This window comes from Staurois parvus, unplaced genomic scaffold (genome assembly GCF_062004578.1).
Source record: "Staurois parvus isolate SC_StPar_1 unplaced genomic scaffold, SC_StPar_1.0 ptg001263l, whole genome shotgun sequence".
NCBI classification, from domain to species: Eukaryota; Metazoa; Chordata; class Amphibia; order Anura; family Ranidae; genus Staurois; species Staurois parvus.
The window spans coordinates 2,859,194-2,873,510 of NW_028319059.1; the positions used below are offsets into that span (position 1 = coordinate 2,859,194).

At 44.1% G+C, this 14,317-nt stretch overlaps 1 protein-coding gene and 1 pseudogene across 8 annotated transcripts in view; both read right to left on the minus strand.

The window, feature by feature from the left end:
* The window catches only part of SORCS1 (sortilin related VPS10 domain containing receptor 1), a 1,076,837-nt gene that overhangs the window by 553,074 nt on the left and 509,446 nt on the right, over positions 1-14,317 (minus strand). The window lies entirely within an intron of this gene.
* Positions 7,653-7,768, minus strand: LOC149437724 (U2 spliceosomal RNA; annotated as a pseudogene).

Sequence of the window (14,317 nt, forward strand, 5' to 3'; positions counted from 1 at the left end):
TGAGGGAGCTGGGGGAGCTGCTGCACACAGAAGGTTTTTTACCTTCATATATAGAACGCATGAAGGTAGAAAACCTTCAGCCTTTATAAATGCTTTAAAGTAGCACAGTGATAAATTGCAGCAAATGTCCTGTTCATGAACTTAAATGGTTAATAGAATGCCTTGTATTTTTTTCAAAGAATACAAGGCATTCTTTGATTGGATGGGGTGGAGAGTATGACATCACCATCACTCCTCACCACCTCATCCAGTTAGGGAATGCCTTGTATTCATCGAAAAAAACAAAACAAAAACAAGACATCCTATGAAGGGCAAAAATGGCAAGCAAGCCCTCCCTGTGTCTAGTGTGCATAGGGGAAGCCGCTCATGCTATCACTGTAGTGGCCCCTCAGGTATGAGATATGCATACTTACATCATACCAAGATGCCCCAATAAAAAAATTGGACTTCAGCTTTCAAAAGAGCAGCCACACGAGGCTAACCAAAATTACCTGCAGATCATTTGCTCATCATACCGAATGGTAAGTGTTCACGTCTGCCATGATCCCCTTTCTTGTTGGGCCCCAGGCAATTAAGTTTTTGCACCTTGAGTGTAACATCCCCGGTATAATTGGAAACTCGCAGTCTGTTCCGCTTTCATCCCTCTCACTACTCTGCATTTGGAAAGCGGTTCTTAAAAACATGTGGAACAAGAAAAAAAAAGTACAAGAAGATTCTCATATGAGAATTGGCCAAAGCTTGGTGCACCTGCCTCCGCCTGACCTCCGCCATCCATAGCATGACACGCGTTACAAAGCATTGCTCAAAGCGTGACAGGATTCACTTCATAATTATGGTACTGTGTGATCGCCAAGCGGAACGCCAACCTAGAGGTCTCGCTCGGCAAACCCTATTAAGTGGAGGCAGCCGAGCCGTGTGCGGTGAATCTCCTCGCCAATTGATTTGTAGTAGAGCGCTTTTATAAAATTGCATTAAAAACACCATAAATATTACAGCATGATAAATAAGACTGTAATTGGAAGAAAATGCAAGAGTGTGCAATTAAAAAAAAAAAGGACGCCAGACCGATTTAGTACTTCGCCATGGATTATGCAATGCTCAGTAAATCCTGCTGCGTCTTAATTGCATTTATATCTCGGCGTGAAGGCAGTTTGTCAGGCGAGGTAATATCCATTTAGATGAAATACAATACGCTGTGCTTATCTTCAATGTATATAAAGTGAGTATTGTATCCGTCTCGGCCCAGTGGAAGCAAGACACGTGAAGAAATTGCTGGATCTTAATTGTCATACGTAAACTATCCAGATTCATCAGTCTCTGTCCTCAGATGAAATATTTCAAAGCCATTTTGGAGGAGATGAATAATCAATATGTAATAGGGACATGATAAATTCTGACTGCAGCTTAAACTATGTGAAAGTACATAGGGATGAATGACCTTCAGGGTTTGTTTATGTGTACAGTTGGCTGGTAGTGCAGAAAAAGAAAAAGGAAAAAAGAAAAGAAATAGAGAACTCTCTACTCCTCATTATATTGCCCCTCAACCTGATAATTACATTATAATTAAATATTTGATTAACTTGATCCTTTACCCCTAATAATGTCCTAGGAATTATTCCTTATATCAATCCACCTCCACATCCAACTTTGCAAGAGTAGAGTATATTTGGACTTGCCAATAAAAAAGATAGATAGATAGATAGATAGATAGATAGATAGATAGATAGATAGATAGATAGATAGATAGATAATAGATGATAGATAGATAGATAGATAGATAGATAGATAGATAGATAGATAGATAGATAGATAGATCTTAAGGGGAAGGTAAAAAAGCAATCCACCAATGACACTGGGGAGCGGGTATTGGGTGTCATTACCCACTAAGAAATGGCAGGAAGGAAGGAAAGAAAGAAAGAAAGAAAGAAAGAAAGAAAGAAAGAAAGACAGACAGACAGACAGACAGACAGACAGAAAGAAAAAGAGGGGCGGCAGGAAAGATAGGGATGAAGGGCAAAAGAACGGGAAGAAGGATGCAAGGAGGAAAGTAAGGACATAACTGAAAGAAAGGAGGAGGTAATGAATAGAAACAAAAAAGGGATGCGAAGGAATAAAGGGAAGGAAGGAAGAAAGGAAAGAAGGAAGAAAGGAAAGGGAAAGGCGGAAGAAAGGGAAGGAAAAGAAGGAAGAAAGGGAAGGGAAAGAAGGAAGAAAGGGAAGAAAAGAAGGAAGAAAGGGAAGGAAAAGAAGGAAGAAGGGAAAGAAGGAAGAAAGGGGAGGAAAAGAAGGAAGAAAGGGAAGGAAATGAAGGAAGAAAGGGAAGGAAATGAAGGAAGAAAGGGAAGGAAAAGAAGGAAAAAAGGGAAGGAAAAGAAGGAAGAAAGGGAAGGGAAAGAAGGAAGAAAGGGAAGGAAGGAAGAAAGAAAGGGAAGAACAGAAAGAAGAAAGGGAAGGAAGGAAGAAAGGGAAGAACAGAAAGAAGAAAGGGAAGGAAAAAATAAAAAAAAAAGAATAGAAACGGAAAGGAAGGAAGAAAAGAAAGAATAGAAAAAGAAAGAGAAGGAAGGTAGAAAAGAAAAAATAGAAATTAGAAAGGGAAGGAAGGAAGGAAGAAAAGAAAGAATAGAAAAAGAAATGGAAGGGAGGGAAGGAAGAAAAGAAAGGATAGAAACAGAAAGGGAAGGAAGGAAGAAAAGAAAGAATAGAAAGATTAAAGGTAAGGAAGGAAGAAAAGAAAAGAAAAATATAAAGAAGAAAGGGAAGGAAGGAAGAAAAGAAAGAAGAAAGGGAAGGAAGGAAGGAAAGAAGAAAAGAAAGAATGGAAAAAGAAAGGGAAGGGAAGGAAGAAAAGAAAGGATAGAAAGAAGAAAGGGAAGGAGGAAAAGAAAGAATAGAAAGAAGGGAAGGGATGGAAGAAAAGAAAGAATAGAAAGAGGGAGAGGAGAGGAGAGGTCCATCAATGGCAGTGGGCAAGGGGCACAAATTGGTCATATCAATAAAAAGATATATCTATCTGCAAGAGACAATCCATCAGTGGCACTGGGGAAGGGACATTGGGTTTGATTATCTACTAACCCCTGGTGCACTTCAGCAGCGAGAACGCCATAAAGGAAATTTCTACTAATTCATTTTCTACAGTGTAATCTACATAAAAGTGTACTATAATAAGCTGCTAATTAAAGGGTCACATATAACTTTACTATGGTCATCATAAATAAAGATGATCCTTTAAATCCCCAATTTCACTTTACCTTTGAAGCATATCCCTCCACTAATTTAAAAAATTTAATTTAAAAAATATCTGTACACAAACCATTTTTTCCAAAATCTCCTATGAGTCCAGACCAGCCTTAAGACAAACCCCCATTGAGCGGGTCCTTGATGCTCTAGGCTCACAGTAAGTGGTCTGAATGATATTAGGTGTCCTTCAGCCTGGAAGATGGATAACGCCAGCTTTTCAGTGGTGAGTCTTTAGGAGGCAGGGTTTTTTTTTCTTTTACATTCCAATTTTACAATAAATTTAGAGTTTTTTTAAAGTTGGAGTTACTCTTTAAGTAGCAGAGTACAGCTCATTCATGAATAGCTCCATCAGGAAATGTCATTGTGGACTGATTTTCAGCCAGGCAACATCTTGCACACATCTTCCTGCCGTACGTCTGTCAATTCCAGTTAAAGCCTACAAGAACCTTTACATGCTAACCCGTAGCAGCTCCGAGATAGACTCGACATTCAGGAGTCCCAGACTGGTATCAATATCTGTACTGAAGCATAAAAATCAGACATTTGTTTTTCACTGAACTGCTATTGCGGGACAAATAGGAATCGAACGGCTGGTAGCAGATGGAGATTTTTGTGCAATTACTAAACATGAAGTAAGAACGAGATTATGGGACTAAAATACAAAAACTGGAGCAAATTTAATGACTTCCCTATAGGCAATGGATGGTGGTTGGATGACCAGCGGTAATTTGAAGACTTGATCTTTCTCCAAAACATGTGCATTCAAACTGGCCAGTTCACTCTCTCTCAATCTCACTTCATATTGGCTTAGAGACAGCAACAGGAGCCATGGGCTCCCACTGCTGTCAATCTTAGCCAGTGAGGAGGGATCTGGGGGCGGAGCCAAGCTGCACTCTGTATGTCCTATGGACACACACAGTGTAGCTCAGAAGCAAACCTGCATGAGTGCCCCCATAGCAAGTGGCTTACTAGGGTGGGCATTCGGGGAGGGAAGAGAGCCAAGAGCATTATCAGGGGAACCCAAAAGAGGAGGATCAGGGCTGCTCTGTGAAAAGGTATTGCACAGAGCAGGTAAGTATGATACAATTGTTTTTTATTATTATTATTCAGGAAATACTGCATATAGCACCAACGGTTTGCACAGCAATTTACAATATAAAGGGGGACAGTACAATACAATACAATACAATACAGTTTAATAAAGAAGAAATAGGAGGGCCCTGCTCATGGAGCTTACAATCTAAAGGGGTGGGGGGGGGGTAAAAAAGGTAATAGCTGTAGGCGATGATCTGATGGAGGTGACTAAATTGAAGTTTTTAGGTGGAGGTGGGGTAGGCTTCCCTGAATAAATGAGTTTTGAAGGATTGCCTAAAGGCGGACAGGGTAGGAGCTGACCGACCATACTGGGGCAGGGAGTTCTAAAAGGATGTGAGAAGCACTGGAGAAGTCCTGGAGGCAAGCGCGGGAGCAGGCAACAAGGAAACTGGAGAGCAGGAGATCTTGGGAGGAGCAGAGAGGACAGTTTGGGCGGTATCTGCAGATGAGGTTGGTGATGCAGCTGGCGGTGATGTTGTGAATGGCTTTGTAAGTTGTGGTTAGTATTTTGAATTTTATACATTGGGCTAGTGGAAGCCAGTGGAGGGATTGGCAGAGAGGGGCAGCAGTCATGGATCGGTTAGTAAGGTGTATAAGTCTAGCAGCAGAATTCATAGTAGACTGAAGGGGGGGATAGCCTGTGTAGCGGTAGGCCAGTGAGGAGGGAGTTTCAGTAGTCAAGGCAGTAAATAATCAAGGAGTGAATAAGCTGTTTTGTGGTATCATTAGTCAGGAAAGGGTGAATTCTGGAAATGTTGGGGTTAAGGCTGCAAGATTTAGCCAGTGATTGGATGTGGGAGCTGACGGAAAGGCCAGAGTCTAGGATTACACCTAGGAACCTGGCATGTGTGGCGGGACCAGTGGTTGTGCCATTGATCTCAATGATAAAGTCATAGGGAGGGGATCAGGGAGGAGGAAATATTACAGTTTTATAAAGATTGATTTTGAGGAAGTGGTGGGACATCCATACTGATATGTCGCTCAGTAAATATGTGATATGTAAGGAGATTGAGAGGGTGACTTGAGGAGTGGAGATATAGATCTGGGTGTCATCAGCATAGAGGTGGCATTGGAAGCCATGGAAGGTTAACAACTGGCCCAGGGAAGAGAACAGAAAGAGGAGAGGAGGAGATGGTATTGTATGTGACCCTGACAATGCACTGAGTTAAGTACGAGGAAGTACGGAAGACCAAAAGGAGTGGTTTGTTGAGGAGGAGTGAGTAGTTAACTGTGTCAAAGGCAGCAGAAAGGTCTAAGAGTATGAAGTACTGGTCATTGGCTTTAGCAGCTAGTAGGTCATTGGTGAGTTTTAATAGGCCAGTTTCAGTGGAATGTTGCAAAATCCAGGCTTTAGTAGATTGAGAAGGTTGTCAGTGAGGTAGCAACTCATACAGTTGTGGACAAAGAGCTTAAAGCAGAGCTCCACCCAAAAGGGGAAGTCCCGCTTTGAGCCTTTGCCCCCCGCTCCCCATTAAACATTGGCACCTTTGGGAAGCGGGTACCTGAATTTGACAGGTACCCGCTCCCACTTCCATTGCGATCGCTAGGCAATTGGAAGCGGAGGTTGTCCTCCCTGTAGTCTTCTGGGACATGTGACAGGTCCCAGAAGACCACGGGGCCATTCACAAAGTGCAGCACTTCTCGCACATGCACAGTAGGCACCCGGCTGTGAAGCCGCAAGCTGTCACAGCCGGGTGCCCACACTAAAGATTCTGCCACCAGGGAGAGAAGACAGCCGGTGAAACCAGCGGTGGCAAGGACATTGCTGGACAGAGGGACAGCTAAGTGTCTGTATTTTAAAAGTCAGCAGCTACAGTTTTTGTAGCTGCTGATTTTATTTTTTATTTTTTTCAGGTGGAACTCCGCTTCAAGAAGCTTGGAGGCAAACAGGAACAGGGAGATGGGTCAAACAGGTGGGTCCAGTGAGAGTTTTTTTTGGGGGGTGACCAGTGGGGAGGGAAATGTGCCGGAGGAGAGGGAGAGGTATCTGGTTTTTTTTTAAAGTCCGCAAACGTGCAACTATAACGAAAAACCCGTAAGTGTTCACAAAAAAAGTGCAAGTGCAAAACACCACCGAAAAAGTGCACTTAGGGGTGTGCTTTGTCCTACCCCCGAAGGGGTTGGACCACTACCCTGATCCCCCGGGGCACAAAGCTCCTGACAGGGACAAGGTTCCCATTTGGTCCTCCTGGCCAAAAGGCCTGGTAGACCACCGTTCCTTGTGTCCAGCCGAAGCCGGACACCCAGCACTTGGTCAGGGGGCTCTCCCGAAGAGAAAACCCCCTCCATCCTGTGAGAAAAAAACACACATAAGTAAAGAAAAAGTGACAATACGTGGGAGTGAAATAAACTAAATAAATAGAAAATAAAAAAGTGGTCGTGCCAAATTGTGCACAGACCAGGCCCTGAGGCCTGTAGCAAAAATTGCCCTGATCCTAGCCATAAGGCCTGGTCCTAAGGGCGCTGTGAGAGGTATCTGTTTTTTAAGTCCGCAAACGTGCAACTATAACGAAAAAACCCGTAAGTGTTCACAAAAAATGTGCAAGTGCAAAACACCACACGAAAAAGTGCACTTAGGGGTGTGTTTGTCCTACCCCCGGAAGGGTTGGACCGTTCACCCGATCCCCCGGGGCACGAAGCTCCTGACAGGGACAAGGTTCCCATTTGGTCCTCCTGGCCAAAAGGCCTGGTGGACCACCGTTCCTTATGCCCAGCCGAAGCCGGACATCCAGTACTAGGCAAGGGGGTTCTCCCGAAGAGAAAACCCCCTAGGGATCAGGGGAGGAAGGAACCGTAGGGCCACACATCCTCCCCCTAGACTTCAGGTAAGGCCCGAGGACCCACACCCTCCATCCGTGAAAAACACACACATAAGAACAGAAAAAGTGACAAGACGTGGGAGTGGTTAAATTAAATAAATAGAAAATAAAAAAGTGGTACCGTGCCAAATAGTGCACAGACCAGGCCCTGAGGCCTGTAGCAAAAATTGCCCCGGACTTAGCCAAAAGACCTGGTCCTTAGGGCGCTGTGCAAAAAGAAGTGAAAAACAGTGGCCATGTGTCATTTTCACACCGTGGGGTCCCACACCCAAGTGTTACTAGTGACACCCCTGAGAGCGTCTTCCCCAGGGGGCACTGAGTTTGCGGACTTTTTGCGTCCCCAGCCCCAGGCCAGACCAAGGTAGATCCGTCCGAATCAGGAGGTACTGGGTCTTTCCAGCTTCACCAGAGGAATTACTCCCAAGGCCCCAGAGCTCATCATGGCGCTCCCTGGTTTCTGTCCCTCCGGTTCAGCCTTCCGGACCCCCATCATACCAGTGAGGGTACTATACAACAACCATCCCCGCAAAGCTAGAATGGTCGGGAGCACCCCCACTGGACACTGATAAGAACAGATACTACACTTGATCTTAGCCAAAAGGCCGAGAAGCTGTGAGAGGTATCTGTTCCTCTACTCACAGGACACAGAGGCAGTAGTGAAAGTCATTGGCTCCTGTACTGTCCGTCAAATCCCTTCTGTAGTTTTCTGCAGGCAGCTTGTTGTGGGTGGATTTTCTGGACTCCTCCCACAACTCTACGCAGGCTTTCTGAAAGGTATTTGGTGCGCACAAAGTATTTATATATATTTTGGCTACTGAGGAATACATTCCAATGAAATATTTTTTTACTTAAAGTTCAGCTTTATAAGCAAAGTTCCACTAGTTTTAAGAAACAATCACAATCAGCTTTGTTTAAACAGACCAGAAGTTATACCTACTTTGCAGGCAGACAGTATGCTCACCTCTGTACCTGCATGCCACAAAATGAAGGAGAGAGCACACAAGGTGCGGAATGTGATTGGCATATCTAACAATTCCGCTCACTCTTCTGACATCAATGGCAGGAAAGGGAGCACAATTTTGGTTGATGGGATTCCTGGACTTGCTGCCCTCCATCCGAGGAGCTCTTGTTTTGCAGGAAAACTGACAGACTGGTGCACAGCCGTCATGAAACCAGCACCCCCAGAATGCTTCATCTTGTTGCTTTGCAATCAGACATTTATTTCTAGCATCTGGTGCATGCTAATTGGAGAATGCTAACCACTGATTGGCTTGCTGCAGCTTCCTACTGAGGTTTCAGGTTTGGATCAGCTTATACATTACAATGTAACTCCATGGGGTGTATTTATAAAAAAGGAAATATTCATAGGGCGCATCTGTGGAGGAGATGGTGGATGAGCAGATGACAGCCAGTGGTAGGTTGTGGGATGGAAACATACACTGGGCAGCACTTCTGAGAGTACGAAGCAAACTCTGAGTGGAGAAGAGATGAGACAAGAAGGTGCTTCTAAGTGCAGTAGGTCCAAAGGTGGCTTTAATATGTACGGTTAAACACTTACGAGATAGAAGAAATAACAAGTTCTTAAAAGATCCATAATGTGCGGAACTCTATCCACTGTGTAGCATTCCACTGTGCCAGCCAGCAGCTGCAGGGGGAGCTCAGGATGAGGTACCTAGATGGCTGACGCTCTTCTGGCAACGCTGGAGCGCACGCTGGAAAGCACGCTGTCCAGGTGGAACGCAAAGTGACGTGACCATGGGCGGTGACACATTTCGGAGCATGCACAAAGCTCCTTCTTCAAGACCAATCCCAAGGAGACGAGCATCATAAATATTTAAGAGGGGTGGGAACGGGGCGGCCTGGGAGTGTAATATGTGCATGCCCCCAGAAGACAATAACATCTGGAAAAAAAGCATTAATAAAAAACATAAAGAAAAAACGGGGTGGAAATGTTAGCCAATTTCCACCCCATTTTCTCTTTTTTCCAAACGTGTCACCGCCCCACACTCACATCACTTCCAGTTTGCGTTCCACCTGGACAACGTGCATTCCAACATGTGCTCCAGCATTCCCAGAAGAGCTGGTATCTCATCCTGAGCTCCCTCTGAAGCTGTTGGCTGGCACAGCAGGATGCTACACAGTGGATAGAGCCCCGCACATTGACGGATCATTAAGAGCCTGTTATTTCTTCTTTTTAACGACCTCTAGAGTGATGGAGGACTTCTGATGTGAAGGGGGGCTTCTGATGTCATAGGGTGACCTCTGTGATGAGGGACTTCTGGTGTGAAGGGAGACCTCTGTAGTTATGGAGGACCTCTGATTGGAAGGTAGGTCTTCGATGTAGTAGAAGGACCTCTAATGTGAAGGAGGACTCTGATGTAATAGAAGGACCACTGATGTGATGGAGGACCTATGATGTGATGGGGAACGCTGATGTAATAGAAATACCTCTGATGTGACGGAGGACCTCTGATGTGATGGAAGGACCTCTGATGTGATGGAAGAACCTCTGATGTAAAGGGGGGGCTACTGATGTGAAGTTAATATCATCAAGGCAGTAGTGTGCCGTCTCAGGCTTTGGTTTCCCATTAATAAGTAGCATTCACATTTTTTACATTTTAGACTGGGGTGCCCCAAGATTCTTAATACTTTTAAAGGGTGCTGTGACTGAAAAGGTTGAGAAATCTGATCTAGAGGTATCATAATGCACAGTACTATGTGTCAGGAATGGACTCACCAATGGTGGTGGGACTCACCTGCCTTGTGGGCTGCATTACCAGGGCTGGCCAGCGGGTGCTCTCAGCAGCCAGAAGCCAACTCCTGCAATCAAGCCATCACGTGAGGCTAATTGCAGGAGGTGTATTTAAGGAATGGCCAGGCCTGCAGTCAGGGCCTTGGTGTATTGTTCCCATGAGCCCCTGTACCTGCATCCTGTCTGCTTCCTGCCTGATCCTGACTCTGCTTCCTGCCTGATCCTGACTCTGCTTGATCCTGACTCTGCTTGAACTCTGCCTGCACCGACCTTGGCTACTCCTGACCAATCTTCTTCCTACTCCTTGTACCTTGTCTGCCCATTAGCTATCGACCCGGCCCGCCTGACTGCGTTGTTCTCCATATTTATATATATATATATCAGTTAAGGTTTGGGTTTGTTGCACCTTGTTGTACGTTTTTGTGTTAGGTTTGGGTTTGGTTTGTTGCACTGCGTTTATGTTTGTGTTGCCCTTAATAAAAGATATTGTTTTACACGCTATACCTGAAGTCTGTGTTTCCCTGTGTCGGTCCACACACCTCTGGTCATACCCAGAGCCCTGACACTATGTCTATGAACATGCCTTCAGTTCAATTTTTTTAGTCTTTCTTTTATGTAAAACTAAAATTTTAGATAGAACGTGCCAATACTTCTAAACGCAACTCAGACAATTTTATCCAATTATGTCAGAGGATCTCATTATTCTGTTGCCGAATTCTGGCCTTTGCTACCAATTATTTTATATATGTTTTGCTTCTTTTAGAGTCAAAGTAAACCCTAACCAAAAGATATTCAGTTTGCGTATCATAAACAATTGCCTTCTTTAAACTTATTTTTCATTCTTAGTAATATCTCATTCCAGCTGATCTCTGGATGCCTCTTACTGGCTATAACAGTTATTTATATAGCACCAACGATTCACACAGTGCTTTACATACTGTTCATTCATATCTTTCCTTGCCCTTTTGAAGTTTACAATTAAGCCCCTTTCAAACATGAACTCCGATCGGGTCTGCCTATCATTTTTCAGGCTGGCTAGATTGGATGGTCCATTCATCCCAATGGACAGGCAGGTTTAAAGGGACACAAGCCCGTTTCCTACCCACTTACCTCCGGTTTCTGATCCAGTTAGCTAACAAAGAAAAAAATGGGAGGGGATCCGGAGGTAGCCGAGTATAAATGGACAGCAGAGTCTGTTTATACCCTGCCTTCCATAGAGCAGAGCAGGGTCTGTCCATGTCCACTCTACATAACCTGAGCAGACATGGACCTGTCATCCACACACTCTGCTTTGATCAACAGAGGATCTGGGAGCTGACCTACATAAGTATCAGGAAAAAAAAGTGTGGGTCCCCCACAAAATCCATTGCAGATCCTTATCCAAGTATGCAGTCTGGCCATCCATGAATTAGAGGAACAAGCGTGTACCCTCCCCTTCTGAACCATACCAGGCTAAATGCCTTACCTCAACATCAACATGGGAAAAGGTACTTTGCCAAGGTGGTCCCCTCTGGCAGGGGTTCCCCCCATGTTGAAGGCAACTGGCCTGGTATGGTTCAGGAGGAGGGGCACATCTACTTCCACTTGCCTTTCCTAGCCTGCCAGGCTACCCCCTCAGACAAGGGTCTGATTTGGAGTTTTTATTGGGTGGGACCGGTTCCACACTTTATTCCTTATTTTTGTCTGAGGTTTACCCTTAAAATTCATATCAAACCTGAATGGCTTGGAATGGAAATTGAGGGGGAACCTTCCATTTTTTTGTTTTGCATAAGGTCCCCATTAAACTGCATACCAGACCTAAAGGGCATTTTTTTTTCAAGCATCCTTTGATACTTTGCTCCTGGACAGTAAATAAATGAGGCCTGGTGACATGGTTGACTCTGGTTGTTAAGGCTGTGGCAGGTGCTTCCTGCTGCCTCCATAACAGCAGAAAAAGGAAACCCCTGATGAAGCCACGTGACCCGGTGGCGTAACACGTAGGGGAAGGGCTCTGACATCATGGGGCTTAAAGGCAACACACAGCAAGTATACTACAGATCACAAAAGCACACTTTGGATTGATTTTACAACGTTTTAAAGCGATTTTAACTCAAATTACATGTGAGTGCACTACTTTGTTTAATAAATGTTTAAAAAAGAAGATAAGGCACTATATTCTTTATTACTCTTTATGGTACATATACTTTTGGAGGAAGAGTCCTAAGGAAGTGAGGGGACCCCAAACTGTGAAGAGTGATATTCCCATCCAGCTCTAAGTCCAATTAAAGGGACACAAGCCTTATATGACCTCACTTAACGGTTTGCTCATTTATACCAGGTCAGAGCACAGTCAGTGAAGGTGCACATTTTATTATTGGTGGATTGCACACAAATCATTTCTGTCACATCACCAGAAGCAGTGTGAAGTCATGGATTGAATAAGAACATTTTTGCAGCAAAAGTGCGATTGTAATTTCACATATAATTTGTTTTGGATTGTATCTTATTTATGTATCACATATTTCGATTGTCTGTTTTATATCATTTTGATTTTGCTATGACACACTGGTATGAGTATATGTAGAGTGTAGATGATGTACTATTTTCATTTCATTTTTATTTTATTTTATTTCATTGGTTATATATTCACAAAATTGATTTAACACATCAAGTTAACTCTTTTCACACCATAGTAGCCCACAAGACCCCACTATTTAAGAAAAGGAAAACTGTCCTAAGTTTGGTCATACAAGCAAACCTCAGTGCAAACCAGTGTTCAGACTGAACCAGGAGCTCATCCCTACCTACAATCTAAAGTCTCTAACTTACATGCATAAATACACATACTAGAGCCAATTTAGACAGATTCCATTAACTGTCCAGCATGTCTTTGGAGTGTGGGAGGAAACTCAAAGAGAACAGGAAAACTCTATACAGGTCGTGCCCTGACCATGATTTAATCCAAGGACCCCAGTGCCAACCACTAAGCCACCATGCTGCCCCTGTCTACGTGGATCTCAGTGAAGGCTGCAGTGAAGGCTCCATTCTCAGGGCAGGTTTGCAAATGTGACAAAAGTGAACTGTGTAATGTGTGTTAAAACCAGTGCTGGGACAAGGTCATCCAGCGCCCAGGGCAAAGATGCCAAACTGCCCCCCCCCCCCAATGATGTGCAAGCTTAGGAGAATCATACGCCCAACAGTCACTTACTTGTCAAAATCACTGCCACTGTCACTTCTCCTGTCAGAAGGAAGGCACCCCCATCCCTACAGAAAACCACTGCGCCCAGAGCAGCCGTCCCTCCTGCCCACCCCTTGTTCTGGCCCTGGTTAAAACAGCCATTGTAGACTCCATCAGAGGCACCCAGATCACAACTGGGAGACAGGGACAGAGCATTGTCACCCTATAACAGTAAGTTCTTGAAGAAGAATGTCCATGGCAGGATCACCAGGGATTATTTTATGGAAAGCTTCAGATTTACAGAGTTTATTTGGAATGTTAGTTATAAGGTTAACAAGTAGAGTCCAGTTTTAGGTCAATTTGGACAGTTAGATCCATTTATGTTAGATGTTCTCATTACCAATAATTGGTATTTTTTTGTTTTTTCCTACTGTTGAAGCCTACTACTTGTCATAGTGATTCATAGAAGCAATAGACGTTGTCACCTGGAATGAGTCACAGGCAATAAGAGATGGGATCGGGGTTAGAATGAATCACAGGGCACTATGACTTTGACTTTCGATGGAATGGGGCGACCACTAACAAGCAAGAGATGGACAGTGGCTGCAGCGTGAAGCTGCATTCTGTACCCTCATTACCATACTATTACTTCCCTGACAATGGGATGATGATGCATTTAAGATTCTAAGATTTGACCTATGCCGTGATTTTCTCAGAATTCCTGGCACTGGAGACACGGCTCTCCACAGCCAAAAATTTACTCTGCATGCTAAACATTCATACTACATGCTGCATTATGCTGCACTGGCAGAAGGAAAACGTAATGGGGTTGACACACAGTGCAAAGAGGATTGTTTGATGTAAACTCTAAGGGCCCATTCACACCATCGTGGTGCATGAACACACATGTGTTGATGTGCATGGTGCGTCATTGTGTGTTTTGTTAAGGCTGCCCATTCACAACATTTGGACTGCCAATCCATCAAAAATGGTGCGCGCACCACTTATGGCAGTACAGCGCAATACATGTTAGTGTATTACCCTGTGCTGCAATGCATGTACATTGGTGAGGTTCATTGGAGTTCCATTCAGAACATGGCAACGGACATTACATGTATCAGTGCAATCTGGTGCAATTCACTGTACATGCGCTTTAGCAATAGTTGCAGGTCATTTCCCTGGATGGGTTTAATGATGGTGACAACAGTGGATCATGCCTGCATAATGTGTGTTGAAACCACTATTTGTAGTCTG